Genomic DNA, 12,680 nt, shown 5'->3' on the forward strand with positions numbered 1-12,680 from the left:
CACTTGTTATTTCATATGTTGACCAGAGGGGGAGCACTTTTAAAAGCGACACACAGTCAAATAGATAAATCCCTCCTTTTTGGGACCACCCTCATTTTGATAGATGTCACCAGCAGGGGTGCAAATGAGACATTCTCTATTAGATGCAATGTTATTGGGATCATGATTTATGTCATCACTTGTTCACACCTCCTCATATGGAAGATACTTTTCCTGCTTGGTGTCTCAAGAAGGGTAGGAATACAAGAACACACACACACACACACACACACACACACACACACACACTCTTGTATTTCTTACCTTCTTGAGCAATATTGTGATAAAAGTTGGAATTTTACTCAATAACAGTCGCAATTTTACAAGAAAAGCTTAAAATGTTGTCAATTTTATGAAAAGAGTCGTAATTTTACTCGACAAAAGTCACAGTTTTAAAAGAAAACTTTAAAATGTTGGCAATATTATAATAATAATTGGAAATTTTACTTGGCAAAATGATGACAGAAGTCATAATTTTACTCAAAAAATGTCACTGTTTTACAAGAACAAAAAAAATTGGCAATATTGTGATAAAAGTCAGCATTTTATGTGACAAAGATGACACCTTTTGCATTAAAAAGTAATATTGTTATATTACAGAAACAGAAAAAATGTGAGAAATAGATCCCGATTTTATAAGAAAAAAGTCGACACATTGTGAGAAAAAGACTGCTTTTAGTTAATTTTTGTTGTTGTTGAATTTTTTGTTTGTAATTGGTTTTTAATCTTCATTATTTACTTCAAGTTATTACAGTATGTCTCTATATACATATTTATTTTTATTATTTTTGTATTAATTTTAATTTTGGCCAAGGGGGGCTCATTTCAATTTCTTACACACACTTGTTATTTCATATGTTGACCACTTCAAATTTTTACACACACTTGTTATTTCATATGTAGACCATAGGGGGAGCACTTAAATTTTTTTTACACACACTTGCTATTACATATATTGACCAGAGGGGGAGCACTTCAAAATTTTTCACACACTTGTTATTTCATATGTTGACCATAGGGGGAGCACTTCAATTTCTTACACACACTTGTTATTACATATGTTGACCACAGGGGGAGCACATCAAATTTTTTGCACACACTTGTTATTTCATATGTTGACCAGAGGGGGAGCACTTTTAAAAGCGACACACAGTCAATTAGAAAAATCCCTCCTTTTTTGGGACCACCCTCATTTTGATAGATGTCACCAGCAGGGGTGCAAATGAGACATTCTCTATTAGATGCAATGTTATTGGGACCATGATTTATGTCATCACTTGTTCACACCTCCTCATATGGAAGATACTTTTCCTTCTTCATGTCTCAAGAAGCATAGAAATACAAGAACACACACACACACACGCACACACACACACACACACACACACACTTGTATTTCTCACCATCTTGAGCAATAGTATGATAAAAGTTGGAATTGTACTCAATAACAGTCGCAATTTTACAAGAAAAGCTTAAAATGTTGTCAATTTTATGAAAAGAGTCGTAATTTTACTCGACAAAAGTCACAGTTTTAAAAGAATACTTTAAAATGTTGGCAATATTATAATAATAATCGGAAATTTTACTCAAAAAATTTCACTGTTTTACAAGAACAACAACAAAAATTGGCAATATTGTGATAAAAGTCAGCATTTTATGTGACAAAGGTGACACCTTTTGCATTAAAAAGTAATATTGCAATATTACAGAAACAGAAAAAATGTGAGAAATAGATCCCAATTTTATAAGAAAAAAGTCGACACATTGTGAGAAAAAGACTGCTTTTAGTTAATTTTTGTTGTTGTTGAATTTTTTGTTTGTAATTGGTTTTTAATCTTCATTATTTACTTCAGGTTATTACAGTATGTCTCTATATACATATTTATTTGTATTATTTTTGTAATAATTTTGGCCAAGGGGGGATCATTTCAATTTCTTACACACACTTGTTATTCCATATGCTGACCAGAGGGGGCGCACTACAAATTTTTACACACACTTGTTATTTCATATGTTGACCATAGGGGGAGCACTTCAATTTTTTACACACACTTGCTATTACATATGTTGACCAGAGGGGGAGCACTTCAAATTTTTTCACACACTTATTACATATGTTGACCACAGGGGGAGCACTTCAATTTTTTTTACACACACTTGTTATTTCATATGTTGACCAGAGGGGGAGCACTTTTAAAAGCGACACACAGTCAAATAGATAAATCCCTCCTTTTTGGGACCACCCTCATTTTGATAGATGTCACCAGCAGGGGTGCTAATGAGACATTCTCTATTAGATGCAATGTTATTGGGACCATGATTTATGTCATCACTTGTTCACACCTCCTCATATGGAAGATACTTTTCCTTCTTCATGTCTCAAGAAGGGTAGAAATACAAGAACACACACACACACACACTCTTGTATTTCTTACCTTCTTGAGCAATATTGTGATAAAAGTTGGAATTGTACTCAATAACAGTCATAATTTTACAAGAAAAGCTTAAAATTTTGTCAATTTTATGAAAAGTGTCGTAATTTTACTCAACAAAAGTCACAGTTTTAAAAGAAAACTTTAAAATGTTGGCAATATTATAATAATAATCGGAAATTTTACTTCGCAAAATGATGACAGAAGTCATCATTTTACTCAAAAAATGTCACTGTTTTACAAGAACAACAAAAAAAATTGGCAATATTGTGATAAAAGTCAGCATTTTATGTGACAAAGGTGACACCTTTTGCATTAAAAAGTAATATTGCAATATTACAGAAACAGAAAAAATGTGAGAAATAGATCCCAATTTTATAACAAAAAAGTCGACACATTGTGAGAAAAAAGCTGCTTTTAGTTAATTTTTGATGTTGTTGAATTTTTTGTTTGTAATTGGTTTTTAATCTTAATTATTTACTTCAAGTTATTACAGTATGTCTCTATATACATATTTATTTTTATTATTTTTGTATTAATTTTGGCCAAGGGGGGCTCATTTCAATTTCTTGCACACACTTGTTATTTCATATGTTGACCAGAGGGGGCGCACTTCAAATTTTTACACACACTTGTTATTTCATATGTTGACCATAGGGGAGCACTTCAATTTCTTACACACACTTGCTATTACATATGTTGACCAGAGGGGGAGCACTTCAAATTTTTACACACACTTGTTATTTCATATGTTGACCATAGGGGGAGCACTTCAATTTCTTACACACACTTATTTCATATGTTGACCATAGGGGGAGCACTTCAATTTCTTACACACACTTGTTATTACATATGTTGACCACAGGGGTAGCACTTCAAATTTTTTGCACACACTTGTTATTTCATATGTTGACCAGAGGGGGAGCACTTTTAAAAGCGACACAGTCAATTAGAAAAATCCCTCCTTTTTTGGGACCACCCTCATTTTGATAGATGTCACCAGCAGGGGTGCAAATGAGACATTCTCTATTAGATGCAATGTTATTGGGACCATGATTTATGTCATCACTTGTTCACACCTCCTCATATGGAAGATACTTTTCCTTCTTGGTGTCTCACGAAGGGTAGAAATACAAGAACACACACACACACACACACACACACACATTATAATGAAACACAACATTAGGATAGCTTCTCGTCACATCAACACACTGAGTGGGGGTCAGGGCGATGTAAATGTTTCACTGGGTGGGTGAACTTCGGTCCCAACCCTTGTTGTGCAACAGAACAGAACCAGTGAGCATGTTTATCATGTTGTGTATTTGTGACGTATGGCGTACTTCTTGCACACACACTAGTTGACTTTTGCAGGTATGTACTGTAACACTGTTTGTTGCTGTCTTGTGCATATTCAAGCTTTCGTTTTTATTTTATGATACAATGACAAAAGGCTGTCCTGGACCCATACAGGCAGAAGACTATGGATAAATGGATATTTACCAACTGGAGAACATAACACAGACATCTCTTCATGCATGTAATAAACATATTGAGCATATATTGTGCAACTTGAATGTTTTTTTGCACCCCATTTTGACCTGCATGCTCCAATCACTACGTGCAGAGCAAAAAGTAATACACACAAGCCTAGTATGTTCATAATTGACAGTTGGTACATTAGAAGAAACAAAATTAATATATATATATATACATATATATATATATATATATATATATATATATATATATATATATATATATATATATATATGACTCAACTCAATAAATTCAACCAAGTCCTGCCTGCATTTTCTCTCATTCCAGCCCAGTAGACACAGTAAAAAATAATCTGTCTACTGTGTACAAAAACAAGAAAATATGTTGTAATTTCGCCCTAAAATTACCAGATGAAGCCAGAAAACCTTTACCATTATTAGGGGGAAAAATGGTCACTTTCTGCCAGTGACGTGCGGTGAGGTTGATGGCTGGTGAGGCACTGACTTCATCACAGTCAGATTTACAAACATATGAACCCTAAAGAGTATCTTATTCACCATTTGATTGGCAGCAGTTAACGGGTTATGTTTAAAAGCTCATACCAGCATTCTTCCCTGCTTGGCACTCAGCATCAAGGGTTGGAATTGGGGGTTAAATCACCAAAAATGATTCCCAGGCGTGGCGCCGCTGCTGCCCACTGCTCCCTTCACCTCCCAAGGGGTGATCAAGGGGATGGGTCAAATGCAGAGGACAAATTTCATTACACCTAGTGTGTGTGTGACAATCATTGGTACTTTAACTTAACTTTAACTTTACACATACAAACTGTAGCACACAAAAAAGCACATTTAATAAAAAAAAAACCTTATTATGGTCTTACCTTTACTTAGAAATTAAGTCCACGCGCCGCAACTAAAGCCCTCACTTAAACTTTCCACGTGCAAGATTGAATCTATTTAAAAAAGTGTAACCGAGTGTTTATAAATGTCGCCTAAACTGTATGAAACTACAAAATAACAAACACGGAGGCTCCAGTTTACACGAGGACCACTTTATTTACGTTCTTTCAAAAACCTCCGCAACGTGACATCACTTCCGCTCTTAGCGCCTTCAAAATAAGAGCTCAAGGCATATACCGGTACTGTATAACAGCGCATAACAGGAACTTAACATCACAAAGAGGAAAGCCCATGAAAATAGGTTACAAAAGTTATTTAATAAGAAGCCAAAAAGTGCAAAAACAATAATGTTCGTGTTGGAGGAGTTGTGAATTAGGTACACCTGCAGTCTGCAGGTGTATCTAATGTTGTGTCCCTGCAGTCATTCACAACTCCTCCAACACCAACATTATTGTTTTTGCACTTTTTGGCTTCTTATGAAATTTAAAAAAAAAATAGATTCAATCTTGCACGTGCAAAGTTTAAGTGTGGGCTTTAGTTGATATAACAATTCTACGGCGGGGGTGCAGGAGGCGAGCCTCAGCCAGTGCGTCTTTTGCAGCCGTTTTATGATCGCTCAGCACAAGAAATACTTTACACACATACAGTTATTGACAAAATACACTGTACATTATATACCTCAGCTAACTAAACTATGGAAATGTATAATATAATTCATATAGCAATACAGTCTCACTGCACAGCAGCCCAGCAGTTAACCGAGTCATTGCGCAATCCATGTTGAGGCACTGAGTGACGTGCCTCAACTGGCTGCTGTTCACCGCACCGTCTCTTCTCAGTATTTGAACGGCAAATGTGAAAATTCAGCGATTTTGAATAAAAATAATCTAAAACTGGTGAAGTTAAATGGAAAATAACTTTATAGTATAATCACTGGATACATAAAACAATTTTAAATTTTTTTTTTCTTTTTACATTTTTTTTCTTTCCATGATGGCAGGTGAGGCCCCGCATGGAACTCTTACAGACGGGGTGGGAGGAAATGACTATTTATCTCAGAGCCTGGACGTGTCATTGTGAAAATGAATGAATTGATTTACGTGGACCCCGACTCAAACAAGTTGAAATAGTTATTGGGGTGTTACCATTTAGTGGTCAATTGTACGGAATATGTACTGTACTGTGTAATCTTCTAATAAAAGTCTCAATCAATCAAAAAATGAGATAGTCATTTCCCACCCCGTCTATAAGAGTTCCATTTAAAAAGGTTGTTTTTCCTTCGTTTTTCGGCTTACGGCCATACTACCCTGAACACGTCCGATCTCTGAAGCTAAGCAGGGTCGGGCCTGGTTAGTACTTGGATGGGAGACCGCCTGGGAATACCAGGTGCTGTAAGCTTTTACACTCACGCCAGAGGGAGCTGTTGCTCACTTGCTGCAAAAAAAAGAAATGGTTTTTATTTCACTTTCAGTTCACTTTACCCTAACATGATTAATATTTATCCATCTTTGGCCTGTTTTTGCCATCTTACCCGGCTACAAAAACACATGTCATTTTATAAATTCACGGATGTGACACACTCACAGACTTTCTAATTGGTCAAACGGTGGAGGGCGGGGCATCGAAATGAAAAGAATACACGATTTTAGGGCTGTAAATCTAATTTTGAAATTAGCATATCCCGGCTGAACTACTGTTATCAGTTATAGAGGTATTGGAAAAGAACACGATTTATTAATGCCTTTTGACAAATCAGGGACATTTAATGATGACTTGACATGAAATTAATACATATGACTCCTTTAATGCACCTGCCTCAGATTAGTAGTCGGGAATCTCACCTGCTCCTGATAATAATTTATGGTTACATCCCTAGGGTTGATAACCGTCTCTTAAAAAACGGAATCGTCCCGTATTTAGAAACAAAAGTATGCGTTCCAAATTGAACTGTCAGAGGACAAAATGTGTCCTGTATTTGTATGACTGTACATTACTCTTTGCAGTTCCACTTTTGAATGAATGAATGAATTGTATTTATATAGCACTTTTTCACAATTGTCTTAAAAGTGTTTCACAGTGCATCCGGAAAATATTCATAGCGCTTCACTTTTTCCACATTTTGTTATGTTACAGCCTTATTTCAAAATGTCATGAATGTATTTTTGTCCTTAAATTCTACATACCCATAATGACAATGTGAAAAGGCTTTTTTAAATTTATTTGCAAATTAGTTTAAAAAAACTAAATGACATGTACATAAGTATTCAGTCTTTGCTCAATACTTTGTTGATGCACCTTTGGCAGCAGTTACAGCCTCAAGTCTTTTTGAACACGATGCCACAAGCTTGGCACACCTATCTTTGGGCACTTTCTCTCATTCCCTTGCAGCACCTCTCAAACTCCATCAGGTTGGATGGGAAGTGTTGCCTTTCACCCAGAAGTCTGTGTACGTTGCTTCTGCTTCTTTCTACTCCTTTTCGGACTCGACTCAAAGTGTGATGATCTGTGAATTGCTTGCTTGTGTTTGGATGTTGTTTGTCCGAATAAAGCGGAAGTCAAAGTCAATGAAATACTAAGAGTTGAAGCAAACATGTCAGAGTTTGTTGGTGACGAACCCCAAGATGCAGAGATGACGGCAGGCATTGAGCGAGAAAACATGATTTAATTTAACACTATAGTAAACAAAACAAAACAAAAGGGTACAAACAAAAAGCGCGCACAACAAACTTGGCTATGAACTAAAATAGCACAAAGGCTAACTGTCGACAAGAAACAAAAACACTTACTGTGACACGAAGGAACTACGACATGAGCAGAGTGAACAAAAGTAGACAGAGCTACAACGACAAGTAGTGATGGGTCCGGCAACACCGATGCATCGGCGCATGCGTCAAGCTCATAGAGCGAAACCCTGTGTCGGTGCGCGTATCGCTTTTAGAAAGTCACGTGACCGATCATGAGCTGTTTTGGTCACGTGACCGATACGCGAACTGTGTCGCACTGACGCCTCCTCTGTGCCCTGTGAGCGGGTCTTTTCTACAGCCGGAGAAATAATAACTAAGAAGAGAAAGCGTCTAAAATTGAATACGTTGGAAAAACTGTTTTTTTTTTTTTTTTTATAAAAATGTGTAAAAAAAAAATAATAATAATTTCCAGGTCCACAAGCATCCTCATTCACAACACGTTCTCTTAGATTTCCATGTTATGATACATGTTCACATTATTTATTGACTGTATCTAAAAAAGACAAAAAATATATTTTTATTTAAATGAAGTTATGAAATAATCCTAAATGAAATACAATGACTTGCTTTATATTATTGTATATACTAGGTCAGTGGTTCTCAACCTTTTTTCAGCAATGCACCCCATGTGAATTTTTTTTAAATTCAAGTACCCCCTAATCAGAGCAAAGCATTTTTGGTTGAAAAAAAAAAGATGAAGTAAAATACAGCACTATGTCATCAGTTTCTGATTTATTAAATTGTATAACAGTGCAAAATATTGCTCATTTGTAGTGGTCTTTCTTGAACTATTTGGAAAAAAAGATATAAAAATAGCTAAAAACTTGTTGAAAAATAAATAAGTGATTCAATTATAAATAAAAAATTCTACACCTAGAAGTAATAATCAACTTAAAGTGCCCTCTTTGGGGATTGTACTAGAGCTCCATCTGGATTCATGAACTTAATTCTAAACATTTCTTCACAAAAAAAAAAAAAATCTTTAACATCAATATTTATGGAACATGTCCACAAAAAATCTAGCTGTCAACACTGAATATTGCATTGTTGCATTTCTTTTCACAGTTCTTTTTGACAGACATTTTAGTGACAAACCTGAGCTTGTGTTTCACGGAGTTTATGAACTTACATTCATATTTTGTTGAAGTATTATTCAATAAATATATTTATAAAGGATTTTTGAATTGTTGCTATTTTTAGAATATTTAAAAAAAATCTCACATACCCCTTGGCATACCTTCAAATACCCCCAGGGGTACGCGTACCCCCATTTGAGAACCACTGTACTAGGTCATAAAATCAGTGTCAGTTGAGTCGGTCCATAGGTTGCCTGTAGGGATTTTTAATGTCCAGCAGATGTCAGTATTTAGTGACACAGTATCGACACAGTATCAATACAGTTTTGCAATGTGTCGAAACGCTTCATGAGGCTTCATCAACCCATCACTAACGACAAGTATTATGACAGGTAGTAGTGACAAAACGAGTAGTAGCTACAATGACAGGTAGACATTACAATAATCCAGCACTGACTGGAGGGGGAGGCAGGTTTAAATAGCAGCTGGCTGATTGACACCAGGTGTGGCCAGGTGCCATTCAGTCACAGCACTCAGGGAGACAATCAGGGAATGAAGACAAAATAAAAGCGCTGACAGAAAACTAAGACAATCGCAGAGGAAAAACTAAAACACAGTCAAACTGTCAGGGACAAGCCTGACAAAACAGCTGTTGCCCCTTTGATTCTGCTTCCTTCTACTCCTTTTCGGACTCGACTCAAAGTGTGATGATCTGCGAATTGCTTGCTTGTGTTTGGATGTTGTTTGTCCGAATAAAGCGGAAGTCAAAGTCAATGAAATACTAAGAGTTGAAGCAAACAGCCGCTACTCAAAATCAGGTGATTAGCTGCTGGCAGCAACAAAGGACCTGTTGGAGACCCTTGCTCTATATTCAAATGCAAAGAATGCAGGAGCAATGTGGCCAACTATCACAGTCAGGTTTGTTTACTAGAAAAAGGACGGTGTGCTGAAACATTGTCACAGGTTCAAATGTATTTCACTGACAGATCTGTTGGTTGGTTTTTACTCCCTAAAACATGAATTGCTACAAAAGTACATGTCTTGTGCCAAAGCAAGCTTTTGAAGTCTAGACCAGGACAAAAGGAATGTAACTTTATGGCATTTACAACATCCAGTGACATTTCTCTCCGCATGTACATTTAAATAAGTCTTTTAGACCAGTATGTGTATTTATTGTCAATGTGCTGTCATCACCTGTCCACTAGGCCAGTGTTTTTCAACCTTTTTTGAGCCAAGGCACATTTTTTTCATAAAAAAAATACGGAGGCACACCACCAGCAGAAAAGGTTAAAAAATTAAACTCCACCAGGTTGTGCCTGATTTTGAGTTTGTTGTTGTTTCCTGTGTATTGCTTTAGTTCCTGTCTTGCGCTGTTATTTTGGTGACCCTTCCTGTTTTGTTGGTGTTCTCCTGTAGCAGCTTCACGCCTTCCTTTGAGCGCTATTGCCCGTCCCTGCTTTGTTTTCGCAATCAAGACCATCTAAGTTGTGCGTACGCTATCCTTCTTTGTGGGGACATTGTTGATTGTCATGTCATGTACGGGATGTGCTTTGTGGACGCCGTATTTGCTCCACACGCTGTAAGTTTTTGCTGTCGTCCAGCATTCTGTTTTTGTTGACTTTGTAGCCAGTTCAGTTTTACTTTTGTTTTACATAGCCATCCCTATGCTTCAGTGCCTTTTCCTAGCGGGACTTGCCTTTTGTTGATTTTTGGTTTAAGCGTTACATACCTTTTTACCTGCACGCTGTCTCCCGCTGTGCTCTGCCTATTGGGATCACGACAAACCATCCTCGACGCGTTCCGACTTCTACAAAGCAATGAACTACCTGCTGCCACCTACTGATATGGAGTATTATATGGTTACCCTGCCAAGCTCTACACAGCACAGGCACTAGACAACGGCACATTATTATGACTATTGATTTGCAAAAAATATTTTTTTGGACCAATTAGGTGACGTTGCATAATTTCCCACGGCACACCAGTGTGCCGCGGCACAGTGGTTGAAAATCACTGCACTAGGCCATGTCTTGTTTTGTGTTTTGTTGTAGTTCTCCTATCTCTAAAGTCTATTTCTGTTTCAGTGCTCCTTTCTGTTTACTTTGAGCACTGATTATTCTCACCTGCCATTGATTTGTGACCAGTAGGTTCACCTGCTTCTGATCACCAATCAGAGAGCCTTATATAGCTGCAAGCAACCTTGTTCTTCACTCTATGCCAGGGGTGTCCAAACTACGACCCGCAGGCCAAGTGTGGACTGCCGGCGTCTTCAGTCTGGCCCGCATCACAAGTTTAATAAGAAGTTCTGGCCCCGGTGTGTCTTAAACCTAACTTTAACCAACTGAGAGTTAGATGGATAATCGATTAATATCGATTCATCGTTACATCCCTATTACACAGGGGAGGGACAAGCTGTATGAAACAGAGATTACATTATTGTGTACTAATTAGTACAATACAACTTTAAAAAACGTTGTGTGTGCTGCGTTGATAATATCATAGCACAGCACACACAAAGATGTTTTGTCTTTGGGCGAGGTCAAAAATATATTTTTAAGATGAATAAAATACACTATATTGCCAAAAGTATTTGGCCACCTGCCTTGACTCACATATGAACTTGAAGTGCCATCCCATTCCTAACCCATAGGGTTCAATATGATGTCGGTCCACCTTTTGCAGCTATTACAGCTTCAACTCTTCTGGGAAGGCTGTCCACAAGGTTGCAGAGTGTGTTTATAGGAATTTTCCACCATTCTTCCAAAAACGCATTGGTGAGGTCACACACTGTTGTTTTGAGGTCACACACTGGCTCTCAGTCTGCGTTCTAATTCATCCTGAAGGTGTTCTATCGGGTTCAGGTCAGGACTCTGTGCAGGCCAGTCAAGTTCATCCACACCAGACTCTGTCATCCATGTCTTTATGGACCTTGCTTTGTGCACTGATGCACAGTCATGTTGGAAGAGGAAGGGGCCCGCTCCAAACTGTTCCCACCAGTTTGGGAGCATGGAATTGTCCAAAATGTTTTGGTATCCTGGAGCATTCAAAGTTCCTTTCACTGGAACTAAGGGGCCAAGCCCAGCTCCTGAAAAACAACCCTACACCATAATTCCTCCTCCACCAAATTTCACACTCGGCACAATGCAGTCCGAAATGTACCACGGCTCTACCACTTTGTGGTTGAGTTGCTGTTGTTCCCAAACTCTTCCATTTTCTTATAATAAAGCCGACAGTTGACTTTGGAATGTTTAGGAGCGAGAAAATTTCACGACTGGAATTGTTGCACAGGTGGCATCCTATGACAGTTCCGTGCTGGAAATCACTGAAAGCGTCCCATTCTTTCACAAATGTTTGTGGAAACAGTTTCCATTACTAAGTGCTTTATTTTATACACCTGTGGTCGGGCTAAATGATTAGGACACCTGATTCTCATCATTTGGATGGGTGGCCAAATACTTTTGGCAATATAGTGTACAAATTACACACATATATGTACACAAAGGCTTTTTCTTCAGTTTTTGCTCCTTCTTTCTCTATAATCTACTTTTTAATCTAATAAGTGTATTTCTCTCTATAAGTTGGTAGTAATGATGATAATAAAGGTACAATATTATTATTCTTTATCATAATGGTAGGAGACCACGGGGAAGACCCAGGACACGGTGGACAGACTATGTCTCCCAGCTGAACTGGGAACGCCTCGGTTAGAGCTGGAAGAAGTAGCTGGGGAGAGGGAAGTCTGGGCTTCTCTGCTTGGGCTGCTGCCCCCGCGACCCAACTTTGGAAAAGCGGAGGAAGATGGATGGATGGTATTGTTATTAATACATTTGAGATGATAGTAATGGAGATCATAGAAATACATATTATTCTTCTTTGTTAACATTGTTATTACTAGTAATATTGTTATAATAATACCATATATATTGTATATATAATATATAAATTAATTATGGTATAATAATGACCAATGTTAGTACTGTATTATTACTG

General features: G+C 37.4%; 1 pseudogene; it reads left to right on the forward strand.

Annotated features, from left to right (window-relative positions):
- The first annotated feature begins 6,159 nt into the window (after positions 1 to 6,159).
- On the forward strand, positions 6,160 to 6,268 carry LOC133617461 (5S ribosomal RNA; annotated as a pseudogene).
- Positions 6,269 to 12,680: the final 6,412 nt, after the last annotated feature.

The sequence above is a fragment of the Nerophis lumbriciformis genome, linkage group LG16 (assembly GCF_033978685.3).
Source record: "Nerophis lumbriciformis linkage group LG16, RoL_Nlum_v2.1, whole genome shotgun sequence".
In the NCBI taxonomy this organism is placed as follows: Eukaryota; Metazoa; Chordata; class Actinopteri; order Syngnathiformes; family Syngnathidae; genus Nerophis; species Nerophis lumbriciformis.